Here is an 18,538-nt window from a genome sequence, read left to right as displayed (position 1 = left end):
AAGTAACCAATTAAGTATCAGAAAGGCTATATCATAACATGTTTCCATTTCAAACTTTGTCAAGTCCAAATAATGGGTCTTTTTTTCCCCTCTGAAGAATTGTACCTTGCTGCTTCTTTTCTTTTTAGAAATATTTAATTAATTCATTTGTCTTTTTTTTTTTCCTACTCTCTGTTCCCCAGTAGTTATATTTTCTTATACTAATCCCTTATGCCCTATTTTCAGAAACTTCTGTCACCTGCCTGAGAGAAAATTCAGTCAGCTGAAAAACCATTTAACATCTCCATTTTACAGCACCTCTGTACTCCAAACCAAATAACAGTAAAAAAAAAAAAAAATTCCCAATTTCCTTTGATATATAAGGATTACCTGTATGGTAAGTAACATTTTGGAAAGAAATAACAGTCGTTTTAGAAAGTATTCCCAGGCAATGAGTCCCTAGTAGTAAGAAGGGCAAATTAAAAAGTGTTGGTGAACTTCATCTTTTGGAAACTGGTGCGTCCCACATCCCCTGCCTCCAGTCTCCTGTTTTCACTTACTCAAGATAAGTGGAAAAAAAAAATCCACAACCCTGATTAAAAGTAAAAAGCTGGACTCTTGGCTATGAGATGTAACATTTATGCAATGGAACAGCATAGAGACACTGAGTGATGTGCGGAAAATGGACTCCACACTCTATAAGATTGTAAAGTAGGTATGTTTATTCAGCGCTGGGCAGCACGGGGTGTAGCCCCACCAAAGTCATGCGCGCCGCAACGTGGCAACTTGTCTTAGATTTATACAGTTAAGTGTTACATATACATAAGGTTTCCCAATACACCTATGTATGACCTGTCCCTGCTTCGTTTTAAAATTAGTCCCAAGAAGTCATTTCCATGAAGTTCTCCCATCTGCGCTTGCACAGTGCCTCCTTGTGGTGGTCGTTGAGGGTCATAAAGATGAAGGCTGATGGCTCCTCTTTGTCACCGCTGGCAACCCCTTGTCCTTACACAGCAGACTCAGTTACTCCTCAGCTCTTGCCCAAACTTCAGAGTCTGTTTCAGTCGGTTCTTAGGACAGGTTCATAATTCTTATTGGGGAATGTCTATTGTAGGGGGCCACAGGACTTCTTGCTTCAACTAATTTGTACAATGGCTAACAGAAACATTAAGCAACATCTATTAATTCAATCCCCTGGACGATACAGCAATCTAGGTAATCATTAAGCAACGTCTTATCTACTAAGATTCCCTTAACTCCTTCTCTCATGAGGAAAAACAGGGTTGTTTGAAATCACAGGTAGTGATGAAAAGCTGGATCATCTGGAAACAAAGGCTGTTACAGTTGCAGTCTAGGAGACAAATGCACAGGCTTGGGCTGTGGGAGGATTCAGGATGATGAAAATCTGTTATGAAGGAACTCCACTACAGGTGTTCTGCTCTACTGCACTTGTAATTGCCTCGTCTCTTCCTTGGCTGACCAATGCTCAGGCAATGTCCTTGGCACCGTGTCTTCACTCCCAGCTGCATTTGCTTTTTTCTGGCACTCCTAAGCAGGGAGGCAGAGGCTACTTCACAGGCAGAGAAGAAACACACACCTCTGAGAGGGAGTCTGGAGCCAGGAGTCGAAAAATGATGAAGGATGGGGAGTGAGGTACTGAATTATGCAGATTTTATGAGCATGCTGCAGACATACCAGCAGGCCTGAAGCTCTCTGGGCTAGATGTCTCGGATCCATCCCACCTGGTTCAGTGAAGAAAAGCAGTGGTCTGAGGCAACTGCATTGTGACCAGATGCAGACACCTCACTTGGAGAAAGTGTAAGAATCTGTCCCTGTTCTGAACATTGGAGATGGAATGTACTCCAGCCACAGCAGCTACTTCTACATAATAGAGCACCAGCTGCTGTTCTTTCCTGTCATGTTACTTTGCTTCTGAAATTCATCTGGCTGGCAAAAATAACAACCTAAATAATACTGGAATAGAGACTACAAGGTACTATAGAGCTAGTTAAAGGGACATTTTAAGTGATGCCTTTCAAATATCTGTACTAGGTATCCAAAGAAATCTATGAAACGGTTGGCTTTGGATTACATCTGAAATAAAAGCACTCTCAAGAAGAATCTGATTGCTGCTTCCTAATTTTACATGAGATTTTGAAGGAGATGTAACATACAAAAGTAAGATAAGACAAAATTAATATATAAAACACTTCTATTTTACTGTTCCTTCTTGAGTGGTGTTCCAAGCTATGTGTTTAATAAAGTTAAAAAGAAAAAAAGAATGTAATATAACCTATGTATTTAAATCATTAAATGATTCTGCAAAAAATCTACAATTCCTCTTAGGCAACGCTTTTTGTTTGTTTGTTTTTATTATGACTGTTTTCATGGCAAGAGAAGCACATACAGGGCAGACAACCACTAAGAAAGCTTTTTCACACTACTACTGTGCCAAAGTGCAAGCTGCATTGGCATATAGATAAATATCCCCTGGGAACAAGTGTGCAAACCTATTTCAACTTGTGACCCAAGTCAGATTTGAATTCAAGCTGATACCCAAACACACCAAGCTGGGAAAGCTCCTCATATGCAATTCTGCTCCACTCCCCTCAGAGCAGCTAATTTCAGTCACATCAGTGAGGTCTTTGAAGCCTCAGTTGTGCCTGCAAATACTCCTAACTACTCTAAAGCCTTCTCATGCAGAAGTACTATCTCCGGCCCTTTCACATGACATTTTCTTCATATTCTTTCACATAACATTCACCAGTATAAGGAAAAATAAACGTTTAAAAATAATAAAAATTTCACTATGAGAAGCGAATGGGAGATTAAGTAGCCGAACTGCAAAAAAATAATGATCTGAGGCATCAACATTCATACATAACTTCATGAGTAAGAATTACCTCATCACCAGTCCAGTCTACTACTCCTTGTCTTAACTGTCACTTACCAGGTAATAGCAATATTAAGATAGTTCTTTCCTCAGAGTAGTGATTATCTGTTAATGGCTTAATGACACACACCTTGAACATCCCTGCAGAGACTCAAAAACATAGTTAGCAACGAACATACTCATATGCTGGCTCTAACTTAAACATTTAGGAACAATCCAAGCATTTTTTAGAAAAATTTCAGCGCAATACTTTCACCACTACTAGACCTACTAGCTTCCCTTAAGGCAATTCTATTTATTTTAAACTTTTTGGGCTAGGTCACAGGTTTTTGATTGGGGTTGACAAAGTCAGAAAGTCTTAATTTGCTCACAGAAAGTAGTGGAACTGTTAATGTGTTCTAAAAAAATCAAATAAAATAATTTATTTGAAACTATTTCCTCCTCCTCTTTTCTTACAAGAATGAAGACAGACATAAACCTCCAGGGAGAGACAGTGACAAAGGATGCACTTGGAAACACACCTGTGTTTGCTCATGATTTTGTTCATTTTAAAGCATAAAATCTAAGTCATGTTTAATGTATTTTTAAGGAGACATTGTCCCTACAGACAGCATAATCTGCAGTCCCAAGAAGCTCACCACAGCTGCAGATAGTTCAAGTCAGTACAAGTTTGAGGAAACTTTTTACAGAGTGCAGCCCCCATTAAGCAAACTCACTAGAGAATAGCCTTTAAAGCTATTCATTATACATTAGGTGGTAGAGACAATGAGAATAAAACAGGTTTTATTATTTAACATCTACTTAGTGTTTAAAAATGCATGCTCAATGTTTAAATGGCACTCCAGTTTCATACACAAAGTCAAATGCAGTACTTTCACTACCTCTCAATGCCAAAACACAAAAGCAATGTTGTTTGGCTCTGCTCTGTGTTTAGCAGAGTCTTCAGAGTTTTAAGAGGGTTGACAACTGCTGATAAACTTGCTCTCTAGCTCAGTAGAGCATATTTAAGATACTGGAAGTAATGTGGCGTCTTTAATTTTCACAGGTTATTTATCTCACCAATGTGACTTAACTTTTTCAACAAGTGATAGAAAATTACATTGTGCTTCCTTTGTGAATTTGATTTCATTTTCTTGTTTCCTGTTCACCGTTGTTTATTTAAATTGATGGTGATAAGCAGACCACCTTGTGTAAGACCTTCACAGTTTGAATAATCCAGTATAGAGTACAAAATATGATTAGTTGACAAAGTAAATCACTGATTATCATGTAAGATCACTGATCAGTAACAAGGGTAAAAACCCTACAGCTTCAGTGGAAGTGTTGTCAGAATCAAGTGACTTTTATATTATTAATTTGAAACATTACATGCACACAGAATAAACCGTGCAAATTCTGTCAGAAGTCTCATTACCCAAGTGCAGGTGTTGTCAGGGTACCTGCTGAATGCTGAATTCATTCTCAACTGAAAGAGAAGCTGCCTCGACGTATCAATCACTCCTGGCCCTACAATGGTATGAATATTTTTCACAGACACTTGACATCTGTCATTTTCATGGTTTGTAGCAGTTAATATGTTGTTACTCTAGCTGTTAACTTTTATTGCCTCCAAGATATTCAATCCCAAAAGTTTGCCAGCTTCCAATTTGCAGAGTTGAAGTCACATACTGAGTCTAAATAGCTGGCCATTTGAAGGGTGTTTCTTTAATATCTTTGTAGGATCTATGTTGTGTCTTAGGTTTTCAAAATGTATTTTCCTGTCATAAAAATATGCATCTAATGTTAACTTCATTGAGCTGCATTTCCAATGGCATTGATATTTTTGTGTTCTTAAAGTCATGACTGAGAATAGAAACCTGAGGGGTTTTTACCATATGATTATTTTCATCAATACTTCACAAGTCTGAAATAAAAATATCTATTTTACTGTATTCATTCGCAACCAGGCATCTATGTACAGAATATGGTTTGAGCTAACCTACATAAGAGGGCAACTGTTCTATGACCGTACAGAGAGGCCTCTACTTCCAGGGAACCAGTTTATAACACATGGTAACACTTCCTATATTTTGATGGCAAATGGAAGGAAAGCGGAGTTGGAAAAAAGGCTGAATTAAAATGTAGTTAAATTCACCAAAACTCTTTAAGACTTTATACTTTAAAATTCCAATGAAGTTGGGCGGCATTGCATAGTATGGTACAGTGGACAAAATAAATTGATAAAAAGGATTTATGTTTCTTTGATCTCTAGAGGAAGCAACTGAGATCAAATAAGATCATGAATAATACTACTGAATAAACTAGTTAAAATCTTCAGAAAAAGATCTTTTCCACCACAAGACCATCTCCTTTAGACTTCATCCAGTATATGGTAGGGGAAGAACAGAAGGTAGGAGTGGTACAGGCAGGAAGAATTTAAAATATGTCTTGTCTATATTTGCACAGGTCTCAGGTTATTAAGCACTATTTTATGTTGAGGAAACTGTTCAAATGAAAAATGCGTGCAATACATAGAAAATATTGGTTACTTACATGAGAACAGCATTTGTAGTTATAACACTCAACGCTTTTCAGACAGCCCACTGTAATACACAAATCTTGAAAAGAAAACTCAGTCTTCCAAGCTGATGTTTCACTTGGAAGTTTGGGAAGGAAAGGACAGAAACAAACAAATAATAGAAGAAACATTCAGAGAATGACAAAGAAAAAAAAAAAATTAGAGTTCAGCCTCCATTTCTTTGTTTTCCTACTATCTATAGAATACCACCTTATAGAGCTTTACAGTACCTAAAGCTTCCCCTTTTGCCACAGTCTCCCAGCTCCACTCCCACCCCATTTCCTTTGACTACATTGCCCTTGTTGAGATGAAAAAACCCACTGATTTAAATAACAGAAATGCAAGATCTCTGAACTAGAGCTTATTTTTTGAATCTAAAGTACTATTGCTAAAACTTGATCTCCATGATGCCTGATTGCCCTATTATCACGCTATGCGCTTGAAAAACCCAATGCAATGCAGTAGAAATCATTTTAAGATTATTTATAAACAGTATAAAGCACTGAAGGGCTGTGAGAGTTAGCAGATTCGCATGTAGAATCGGAGTGAATGTGACAGCTCTTCATTGGAAGTTTGAATCTCCAAGACGCTAAATTAAAGGTTTTTCTGTAAGAATAAACCAGAGTGAATACTTCGGCTGTCGTTGAGCTGAATATTAGGCTATGGAAAAGCTGAGCAGGATCTGGGACAGGAAGGTTTACGAGGCTTTTGTTTGTTTAGTAAACACTAGGATGTGGATTTTATATATATTTTTCACACCAGTTTCAGACTTAGAATTCGAATGGAACTGTAGTTTTCAGTAAGCTTTGAGAAAAATACAGCAAATGCTTGTTTTTCCACCATGTGGTGGTTGCCGAGAAACGTACTTACGCATTTTTTCATTTTGTTTTTTGGGTTGTTGGGGAAGTAAAAAGAGTTGAAAAGCTTCTGATTGTGGTCCGTCCAAAGCACAGTTTACGCTGACGAAGTTCCTCACGTGCTTAAACACAAGAAGTTTCCTACATCACTCACCTGTGCGTGCATCATGGGGGGAAGGAAGAAGGGACAGTGTTTGCATTTGCAAAGGGGTTATTTTTTTCCTGCATCCCTCCCTCCTTGCTTCCTTCAGGAAGAGCCAAGCGAGGATGCTGTTAACGCCAATGTTGTCATTATTTCTCTTGAAGTCATTTAATGGTTGATTTTTAGCTAAATTGGCTCCCTGACTCTCAGTGCGGTCACATGAATGCTCAAACTGATGCCCTGGGCATCGAGACATGACTGCGGCTGAAGCGGCTAACATGGGCAAACACCAGCACTCAGTGCCCAAAGAGGCTCAGACCAAGACAACTGGAGAAGGCTCCCAGCCTAAGTTTGAAGTTGGCCCTGCATTTGGCCAAGCACTGAACTAAATGAGCTCTAAAGATATTTTCCAGCCTCAATTATTCTATTCCAGTTGCCACAGAGCAGTGCTGTCTGATCAGGGCAGACTCCCACGTTTCCTTGCCTGGGCAGACTCCAGGCACTTTCACCCCTAAGGCCTTTTCCCTTCTCCTTTTCCCCTACTCATTTCATCATGCAGGCAGCATCGTTCTGCACTGCTACTCAAACACCCTATAAGCTAGCTGTCAAAGCAGGCATCTGCTTTTGAACAATTACTGAATAAGGTATCGGGGAGCACATGAAGCTAAGATAGTACTCTGATTATCTGTTAGTAGCTGAATTGTTCTGGAAACATGAACGACAACAAAGAAGGTTTAAAACAGCACTTCCATTTCTGGCTACTAGAAGTGGGTTCAAAGAAGAAAGGAAGACAGCCACAGGACACTTATTTTTGCAAGCAAGTAGTTCTGAAGTAGCTTAGGGACACTTTTAAACAGATAGTACAAAGAATAAGTGAAGGCAGAAGGAGTGTACAACTAAAGACCAAAAAGATAAACTTAAGATTTTTAAAGATAATCTAGAAGGGATCAGATAAAAAAAATGGAGTGTGGGACAAAATGTTAAAGAACTAGATGCAGAATTACTATTCAAGGAAATAATAGATTTCCCAGTCAAATATCACTCAACTAGAGATGAAGCTTATTATGTACAGAGCAACCTACAGCACTACAAACATGACAAAAACCCCCAAAATAAAAGAAAGAGACACAGAAGAAGGAGGACTTGCAGAGGTTAACACTGGAGTCAAGACAAGACAAAAAGTTGCACTGAACATTAAATTGTGTGGCAGACTCACAAACCAAGAATACGCCCATCACTTAAAAATAAAAGCAAAACAATAAAGAGGATCCCATAATTTGACAAGCAAATACAAACATGAGCAAAGTATAAACAGTATGAGCAGGGCTGGAAACAGCATTATTAACATTGGAAGGAATGAACAACACTGCAGCAAACAGTGAGTGGGCTATCAATTTTAAAGAAAGCAAAATGCTAATTTCAAACTGGACATAGATGAACAATCTGGTGTTATCAGGATACGGTAATTGTTGCTCTGGAGAGAAAAGCTGCAGGAAAACAGGTGAAACTCAAATGTTATAATGAAGATTTTATTCCTAACCAAAGAAGCTTATGAAGTACGTGAATAGGAAACTAAGGCAAGGGAAAAGGTATGATCTATTTGCAGTATTAGCAAAGGGAGAAAAAAAGTCTCAGAGCAAAAGATGCGTAATGGTCTGTGTTTCAGCACTGGGAAGCCCCATAAAAGGGGCATCAAGCCAAAACAGCTGTGGGAAGTGTTTGAGGATGTTCCTCAGGGAACATCCTGAGAGAGCCCATCTGCTTCACGCTCCTCAGGCACAGAGAGCAGGTGAGGCTTTTCTTGTGTGTGGGACTCACCAGCTGAACTTGGACATCTGAAACAAACCAGAGAAAGAACACTGCCTGCTGGCTTCTGACCCAGTGGACTGACCTTTTACCGACTTCCTATTTGGTTCAGCACTGCCTGATTTGGCCCATACACGTTCAATTTCTTTCTACTTCATCAGGATTCTACCCACAATAGAAATAGGGTGTACAGGGATGCTCAAAACACAAAAAGTGTACACCAACCTTTAACTACTCCATTTATCACACAATGCCATCTTACAGTCAATGTTTTTTTAAACAAATAAAATGAAAAAAATCACATAAGATGCCACACAACCACCAGTGATGACAGGTATATAACTACTGCTTAAAGTGAAGTGCATATATCCATAGGATTAGTACTATTTCTGTGCATTGCTCCAACGGAAATTTCTTTAATGTCTGTGTTTTTACAAATACTTAATAGGAATTTTGTTTAAAAATAAACATTATTCTGTTTTCAAAAGTTTTATTTAACAATTTTGGATGTGTTCAGAATGCCAGTACCACCCGAAGAGGACACAGTGAGGGGGTAATTGACCTTGTCAGCTAGAAGCAGTCTTGTCTTTTGCTTGGAACATTTAACTCATAGATGCAGTCTATTACCTTCAGGTAATCCCTGCTTCAAGGGTTTTATCGCTCTGTTCCTTTGAAATGAAATAGATTTAGTAGCCTAAGTTAGATCTGTTTTGCCTGAAGTTCCAATGGCATTTTAGCATAATTTTAGCAATATTAAATTTCTCTGATTGTAGTACTAAGCTTTAAAAATAAAGCCACTGACATCTGTGCTTCAAAGCAATCAAATATTTATGAATCTTACAAGTATTTTTTCCATAACCTTGAATTCATTAGTATGTATATTAAAGTAGATTTATAGGTTCAATGGCTAATTTTTTCTTGTTGCATTATAAGTGTATTGGACAGCTTTTTTTCTAAAACTGTGTCTACACCTTATAATTGGTTGAGAGAGTCTGTAGGTCTCTGGCTTAATCCAGAAATCCTGGCAGAGTGAAAACAGAGCACAGCAGTGTGCCATGGTTTATAACTCTGTCACCAACATAGTCTCTGCCCAGGAATCTTAGAGAGCTTGTGTTCAGTACTGAGAAATCCCAGCTGACAAGAAGTCAATAGAACAATAACTGAAAAGAAAAAGGTTAGAATGTAAAGCCCATGGCTCACACATGGGCCCCTTGTCTAGTACTTTAGTACTTGTTCAGCACAACTAAAAACCTCAAATTCCTATCTCTTCCAAAACAGCTTCTAAATTAGTCACACAGCAGAAGGCAGACACAGATTCACACGAGGCAAAACTGGTCTGACCTTAGATGAGAGTACTTTTGCCCCCTCCTCATTTCAACACATATATACTTAACCTCTTTTTTCTTCTTTTTTGTTTTAGAAATATTGATGAATCTATACAGAGACTAGCAGAAACAGTCTTGACCACACAAGAGAGACAATCAGACCAGCAACTGAATTAAGAAGGTACTGAATTTAATTGCTTACTGTCCAGATATACACAATTCATGTTAATGTAGGATTTCATTGCAGCTAAAAAGCAAAGCAAAAAGATAAAAAGATTCATGAGAAAAAGAAGCTGTCTACAACACTTGTGGAGAATCAGTGTATGGAATTGCAAGCACTCCAATATTTTGTTCGTTAACTCCTAGGTAGTTCTATAAAGAAGAATGAGCACTGCTGGATTACGTATCCTACTGTAAGTCCCCAGACACTTCCTATATTGTGTTTATTTTCACAGAGGCAACAGGATTTAATTCTACAGTAATTATTTCCCAATTTTCCTCCAGAGCAGAAGTATATTATGCTTCCTACTAAACCGAAAATGGATTCTATCAAGTAGCTGCTGTCTTGCAGCTTACTGATAAAAGAGTAAAGGGAAAATATTTGAAGAGTTTGTATTCATCTTTGAAAGGTGCTGAGTCCAAGAGCAAGAGTTGGATGGGAAAAGCAGGGCTAAGAACAGCGTTCGGGCCTTTGTAGGATCAACACTAATTTTGTTCAATATTCACTGGACAGACTACAATATGTATGTGTATCAATTTCCTTTACATGCAAGAGAAATATATATGTGTGTGTATTTCTATATATATATATAGAAAGAAAAATAATCAGTCATATTTTCCTACAAGTTTGAACATTATTCTTTCAATCGGCTTCTTCAGCTTCTAACTGCAGTGCACTCTGGTGAAATCTACACCAAATTTCTAGTTATGTAATTTTTAAAAAATGCATTCAAAGTTTTTCTCAACACTGGAATTTGAGTATGGGTGGTGACTGAAGATACACTGTTGTCAAACCTTAAAGCTTGATCAAAACCCCCTTTTCTCAACATGGGATTAGAATAACAAACCTCCAAGTCTAATATCTGAAGCAACTTCCTTTTTGACCCTAGTCAAACTAGGGAACTTCCTGCTTTATTTTTGTTGTCTACAGAATAGAATAAAACCTCCAAGGGGACGCGGGGGAAGCTGTTGGAAAAATAAGGACTCAAATGATTCAGTGAAAACACCTCTTAAAAAGTGCAGTCCCAAAAAATAAGAGGCCAAAAACCAGAGTTCTGTTTTATAAAGAAAATGGCCATATTTTTCTTAAAAATATCATTATTTTCACCATTATTTGCCAGTTATCAAGATTTTCTTAAGTAACTATCAGTTTTAGCAGTAATACTTCTGAAATTTTCTGAGATTCTTTGAAAGAATCAACAGTGCCTTTTTATTCATTTAATTCCAAAAGGTCAGTGATTACATCTGAAAACATTAACCAATACTTTCACTACATTTTATCTTTGTGCCTTTCATTTCAAGTTCCAGCATCTTCACTGGTAATCATGGCTATTTCTGGAGAACAGTGCAGTGAGACCAAAGTCATCTCTGGAAGCAGATCCACCTTTGTGGAGGCAGTGAGTGTACAGCACAGAAGCCTAGGGCTTTGGAGCCAGCTTCTGAGGGCTGGACAATCCAGCCATAGGAAGGGTATACCTACACAATCAAGGCACGGAGATCTGCAGGTCAGCTTTCTTAAGAAGGATGTTCAAGTCTTGAAGTGTGTGTAGTTTTGATGCAATCCTGTGCTAGTACATCCATCTGAGCAGCTTTGGGAACAGAATGGGATCTCCCCCTGCAGACCCCGAGCACAGCTGAGCTAGGTCATGGCTGTTCCCACCCACCACAACAGATATTGAAAGTTTTATCCATTAAACTCTTTGGTACAACTTGTACATAACAGTTACTTTTCCAACCAGCTGTGAAAGATGTGCTGCAGAAGCAGATAGTAAGTTTCAAGAAGTTCTTGATCATCACTTCATTTAAAGAATATCCTTAGAAAAGAAGAAAAAGAAGTTACGGTCTTACAGACTTCACCCCCTCCCCAGGTGCCCCACACTCTTTACCACTTCTTTTCTTTTTCAGTATGGAAGATGGGCCCTTTGAGACCATACAAGTCAATTCCACCTGTAATGAAGCTTGGCCAGCAGTAACTCTGATTATGCACATAAAAATGAAGTGCCAATTATTAGGCAATACTCTTGTCAATAATAACAACAACATAAATAGTTTTTTGTTAAAAAACTATATAAAGGGAAATACACAAAATATGAGTCCATGAAATATAAAGAATTATAGCTTCCCATTTACATTTATATAGGTTCTTTTCCCCTCTTGTGCATATTTCAAAGTATTTTACAGAAAATAATTTTAAATTCTGCCTATGTGCTGCCCGGCTGAGGACTGAATACTGTTCTGTGATTAAATATGATGACACTGGGCTGTACAAAGTCATGAAGGAAAGATTTAGCAGGGACAGGAGGAGAGCTATTTTGCTGTTTTCCCAAAATTAATGTTGCTTCTACCTGTGAACAGAACAGCAATTCCAGACTACTGCTTCAATTGCAAAGTCTTTGGTTGCACTGCTGCTGCCTTGTGCTACGTTTCCTGCTTCCAGACCCATTCCACCTAGCAAAAACTCCAAGTTTTAATCAAAGAGAAAAAAACAGAACTAGCTAGACTGAATTCTGCTGGATGTGCAATGAGAGAAGTGAAATGAGCGATCAGAAAAGGATAAACTGAAGAAATAAAAAGCAAGAAGCAACAGCAGAAATAGAGTAAGAAAAGGATATTTTCTTCTTCATGTGCAATACTGCTTGTCAGTGAGTAACCACATCCTATCACTGCTGTTGCTTCGCTGCATTTCCTTCCACCTTTGTCCGTGTCTGTCCTCACCACACAACACTCATCTTGAAAGTCCTTTGACATTGCCCAAAAGTTTCAGGTAAATACTTTTTCCCCAAATATTCTGGAAGGTGCCAAGCACATGACAGGATACTAACATTACACACACACACAGACTGAATTAACACATTCACATGTATAGCTTGTGTCTTTCTAAAAATATAATTAGACCAAATTTTTCCAAGTATTTTCTATTTTTGGAACAGACTTGTACTGTTTTCTATAAAACTTCCTTCAGGCCCGAAATAGAAACGGTAACTTCTGAACTACAAATAAGCTGAGAACAACCATTTTGAGAGTAGTTTGATTTTGCTAATCAACAATTAGAGAAAAGGCAGCTCCAAGAGTCAAACATATGGATGCTAGAGGGGCAAATGTGGTGTAGTAACTCCTCTGAGTTAGTCAGAGAAAAGCAGTGTCCCTTCTGTGTCCAAAGTGTCCTTTTGGCTAAAGGTTTTTGGTTTTGTTTTCTTTTTATCTAAATTCCATTTTACATAAGAAATACAGTTGAAGATCCTCATTTCACCACTATAATAAGGTGATCATGAACAATTGTAAAGAAATCACAAAGACAACCAAGCCTCAGGTACAACCCAGGATGGCCTAAATTCTACCGTCTTCAAATGAAGTCATCAATGAGACACTCATTAGCAGAAGCTGGCATCCCATTCTGTCAAACAGCACTACATCTTTTTTTTTTTTTTATTCCAACCTTTCCTCAGCAAACAGCATTTCAACACTACAGTTTCATCTTTGTTCTACTTTCTCCTCTCACCCCTATCTGAATTTCAGAGAAAGAAGTCTTGCAGGAACAACCGTGTTCCAGATACTCCAACTATTTTCACGAATCTTACAACATTTGGTACCACTCTACATTCCTTAGCTCTCTAATTTCATACATTTTTGATAAATACTGAATCACTTAGCACCAATTGTACAGAGTAGTGAGAATTAACACAGGAGACTTTTGATAACGTTAATGCATTACATCAACTGCAGCCAAAAGGAGATGGGCAATGAAAGACTGTTGGTGGTAATGCACATGGGGACCATTGCTACTTTGAGCATTGCTTACCATTAAAGATGGTCTAAATCTTGCAAAGAAACTGCCATTTTACCTGAATCTAGCCTTCATATGTAGTAAGTATATAGGAAACACCACAAATCTTCACCACAGCTAAACGCACAGCAAGGCATGTTTTAAAGGTACAACTGACAGTTTAAATGTTGTAGATCCCGAATATTATGGACATTTTCCTTGTAATTTCTGAGGAGTAGTAGCACAACTTCACAGGGCCTTAGAAGAACAACTGTCAACCAACCAAAGCTCAAGAAAATAAGGCATGTTGTGGACAGCAGACAGGCTATTATAAAAATGAACTATGTTGGGAGTCATATTCATTTTCTTATTGTCTCCATTCTCACATGGAGTAATAATTAAATGTGTGGAATGCAATTCTGACCATAAATGATGACAACAAAATGCTTTTAAGCTAGAGCACTGAGTTTCAAATTTATTCAAAGCTCACCTTAGGCTTCCCTCCCACAGAAGAAGCGACTGACTTTTCCCCTCTGTGCTTTCTGCATTGTACCTAAGCACAGTCCCCACGATTTAGCTAGCAATACACAACAACTTCATTTTATCGAGGTATTTTTAAAATCCCTCAGGTCAATACCGAAACACACGAGTTAATGCAGGTTTGGCACTGTTAAACAATCCTTTCCTGCCATCTAGGGGACACATACAGACGTGCAAATGGAAGAACAGAGGATTGTCTCGAGTTACATACAGGAAATCTTTCTATGCGAAATGCTTAACCCTATGCAGCAAAACAAAAATCAAGTTAATTGAAGAGTAACACAACTATCAAGAAACAAACCTAACTGAAGAGTAGCACAACTATTTTATTAGAGATCAGATGCATAACTGTTTAATCCTGGCTCAACCCTAAGATTTTCTGCAGTAAATTTCAGTCAAATGCCCAGCAAAAAATATTGAGTTGATAATTTAAGCCTCACTTCTACAACACACAGGCATGTCTTCTGAGCTACTCAGCTATATGAAAAGCCTTTTGATTTTCCTGAATACCTCAAGAGAGCAAGATCTATGCTGCTATGAACAGTGTGTAGCTGTCAACAGCCAACACAGAGATAAAAAGAAAGGATCAAAATGTCTATGGTCCCAGAAGTGCTGAAAGTCAGAAAAAGCAAAGTTGCATCACACCTGATATTATGAAAATCTAGCTCAGTGTCAGAACTTGCTTTTCAATCCACCACTTACACAAAGCACTAACTTTCTCAAAGCCTCATTATGCTGCCTGCATGGTGGGCAGGGCAGAAACCTAGTATGAATGTGCCCCACACACTGTGCAGACAGCACGCACCTTTATTTCTCTACCCTAAGAAGCAAAATATAGAAATACTCAATGTTGAAAGGTCAACAAGTTAATTTTAGAAAAGGTTAAAGATTGTTCCAAGATGCAAGTTCATATTGCTAATATTGGCATCATGGTCACATTTGTCATATTTTCTCTCTTCACTGTTGACTCCTAGGCTCTTTCACACAGCAGACTCTACAAAAGGAAAGAGCAAACTCAGCTAAACGCTAAGCATAGTCAAACACACACACAAAAATCCAAACAAGTTTTTTCCTCCTCTTCCATTTAGATTTGTTTTGCTCTTACTTTGAAAGGGACTAGTCCACTAAAACAAAGACCCGTGCTTCCCATGGCTGAAATGATGTGAAAGTCTCTTTAGGATCAAAGTTGGAGCTTCTCCTGGGATGAAAGGAAGCAGGTGTCCAACCAAGATGTTTCGTGGACTGGCTGGCTACAGTTGCACAAGATGCAGGCCCCGATCCGCCCCAGCAAAGGGACTAAAGACGAAATGCCCTCCCTAACCCACACACTTAAAGTGACAGTGTTACACTGCTTTGATACCTCTTCAAACACAAACAAAAGAAACCCCAAATTTAAGAGAACAACTCTTCAACTAATTGATTTTGATAACAAAAACTTTGAGTAGTTCGGCCCAAGTCCTCTTCCTACGACTGTGTGCAGTGTGTTTAAGCAGCTGGAAAGAATCACTATCTTGGGGATACTGAAGCTCTTTACCACCTAGGCAAGAAATACCAAAAAATAAACAAATAAAAAGCCACATGCCAATCCACTGACAGAAGTATAACATAAACCTGTGTAAGACACCTTAATTTCTTGAACCGGAAGAGAGTACAGGCTTGCACAGCACAAAAGTTTGATGCTAGACCAATGCTGCTGCTGGGAAAGAAAAAAAAAATCATCTCTCTCTCGATATTATGGAATTTGTTATTCACAGGAAAAGGGAAGGTTTCCTGCAAGATCAGGATAAGACATTTCAGAAGAAAAATGCCAGTGGGAATAGTGAGCCTTAAATTTGATACAGAAGAACTATTTTAACACAGTGGGTTTGATTTCATAAATAAGACTATAACATGAATACCAATTACTTTATTGCAGTATCTTGTATTTTGAGGAAAATGGATTATTTAGGAGAAAAATCTTGGTATTTTACTCAAGAATGTTTACAAATGTAAGGAAACATTTAAAATTTCCTCTGAGAAGCTGATTAACAATGCTCTTTGTGAACAGTATATTAAATGCAGAATATTTTCAAAGTGCAAAAACTACCTGCAATATACTTACTACATAAGCAAAAAGAATACAGTGTTTGGCAGTGCGAAGACACGTGCAGCATTCTAAAGCACCCCATTGTAAAAACTATTTTAATCAAACTACTTTTAGTTTATTGGCTCTGCAGGTGGTTAAAAATAAAACCCTCACAATTCCACACCAAGTTTTTTTTTCAAAAAAACACCACCACCAAACTACAGCATAAATGCTGTGAACAAACCATTATCATAAACAGAAAACTGTTGTAGAAAATGAAGTAGTAAGGTGATTGGATCATATCTATTGCCAAGAATGTCTCCTTCTGTAAAGGTACTCAAAGGTCTTAAGTGTTAAGGAATTAAAAAAACCCTTCTGATTATTCTGATATTCTAACATCTACAATATGACCATTTCCTCCTAATCAAAGTTAGATGTATTACCTCAGGTGAGAATGGAGTCAGTAATCAAACTATGTATTCATGAATGGTTTTACCTGGAAAGAGTTAAATACAAAATCATGCCTTTTTTTTTTTTTTTTTAGAACAATCAAAGGGCTATACAACCAGATAGTGCTTCTTCTAAATGTTCAGGACTACATTCCAAATTACATAAAAATAAACCTGAAATAAATCTAAATTGCAAACTGAAACTATTAAGTCACCAAACAAGAAACCTCAGGCAGTATCACTGTATTTTTTCAGTTATAATTTGCTTCCCTAAGAACAAAACAAATCTTATTTTCACACATTAGAACAGTTGTTAGCATGAACATTGGAGCAAGAAGCTTTAGTATCAGATTTTAACCTTGCCTTGCGTTTCTCTTCTTTAAGCACTACTTTTCACTGATGTAAATTTTCTGAGCATTTTGACTTGACATTCATCAGTCTTTCCTAAACATGACTTTTGCTAACTTTGTTCAACCAATTACTGATTTCACAAGTATTCAAAGTCTTCTTATTAACACTTATGACAACATATTTGCTGATACTTTCAAAAATTCATTAAGCTTTGTTCAAACAAAAATGGAATCAAATTGAAATATACAAAACTTAAAATTTTATTAAAGAAAACTCAGTGTACTTGAATTATCAAAACAAGATTGATCAGAAACATTTTGTTATTAAAGGACTCTAGTGAATTAGCATAATGGTTCTAGTAATCAGACTCCACATGGTTTTCAGTCCTGCAAAAGTGCAGAACAATGCTTTGGGAAAGCCTGACAAGCATTTATGTAGGTTAGATCCTTGACTGCTCCTGGGTTTTCATGAGGAATTTCACATCCACTATTGGTTTTGGTTTTTATTTTTTTCCTCAGATTTTTGGTTGTTGGTTTGGGTTGGTGGGTTTTCTTCGGCATCTAATGTTCTCACTTAACTTCATCCATAGCTTTAGATTCTCTTTACAGATCTAACTTCATCCCCTTCAAATTGAATTAAGAGTTAATAGGTAAAATCTTTCAACACATGTTTTTCAAATGGAAGCTTTCTACTTCAAACTTTCCATTCCTAAATTTCAGGTGAATGAATCTATGTCAAACACTATCTAAAGTTCTCTGCTCCTGCAAATAAGACTAGGAACAAAAATCAAGGCAAAAATATTTTCTCTGCAACAGTATCTGAAGACATATCTGACAGTAGGCAAATAAACATCAATATATTAGCTTCAAACTTAAGTCTACAGATACAGCACCATGATTGCGTTCTGTTTATAAATCTGGCTTCCCTTTTGATTTTGCATTCATTTAAAAACCAGCACTCTCACAAAGGTAAGGAAGGCTCACGTATACAATATTTAAAATTTTAACACATTACAGGAAGTCCACACATAACACCAGCTGCTGTGATTCCAAATTTAATTATCAATAAGTTTATTTTTAAAAAGGTATTCAAGTTCCAGATGACTAAACCAGCACTTAATAACAAGATTTTTACCCACTGTGCAGAGATGTCTTTTCAAGTAAAAGAAAAAGAATCATATTCTAGAACTACTTACCAGAGAAACTGAGAATGCAATGGATTTCTTTTAAGGCAAAAGTTCAGTTATATACCAGGTTAAAAGCCAACACAATATTAACTCTAACTTGCTCAGCATTTAAAAATTTGAATTCATAACAACTCCCGTGCTAGCTAAAACACTACTGGTGTTCCAGGAAGCCCAGCTGGAGCTATAGTTATCCTTAGAGGCTAAAGCTATGCCAGAGTAAAGTCAACCTACTTATTACTTTTTCATCATTAAACACACTGTGCTCATTTATGTTAGTAAGTTATATAAACTATTTAGAAAGAGGATGTGTATGAAATATTGACAATGACAAAACAGATTTTAAAAAGCTATAATTGAAAAAGTTAGAATACATATTCAGAGGAATTTCAATGCTTAAAAACAGATT

This window comes from Leptosomus discolor, chromosome 6 (assembly GCF_034619465.1).
Source record: "Leptosomus discolor isolate bLepDis1 chromosome 6, bLepDis1.hap2, whole genome shotgun sequence".
Classification (NCBI taxonomy): Eukaryota; Metazoa; Chordata; class Aves; order Leptosomiformes; family Leptosomidae; genus Leptosomus; species Leptosomus discolor.
Note: the sequence above shows the minus strand (reverse complement) of the source record.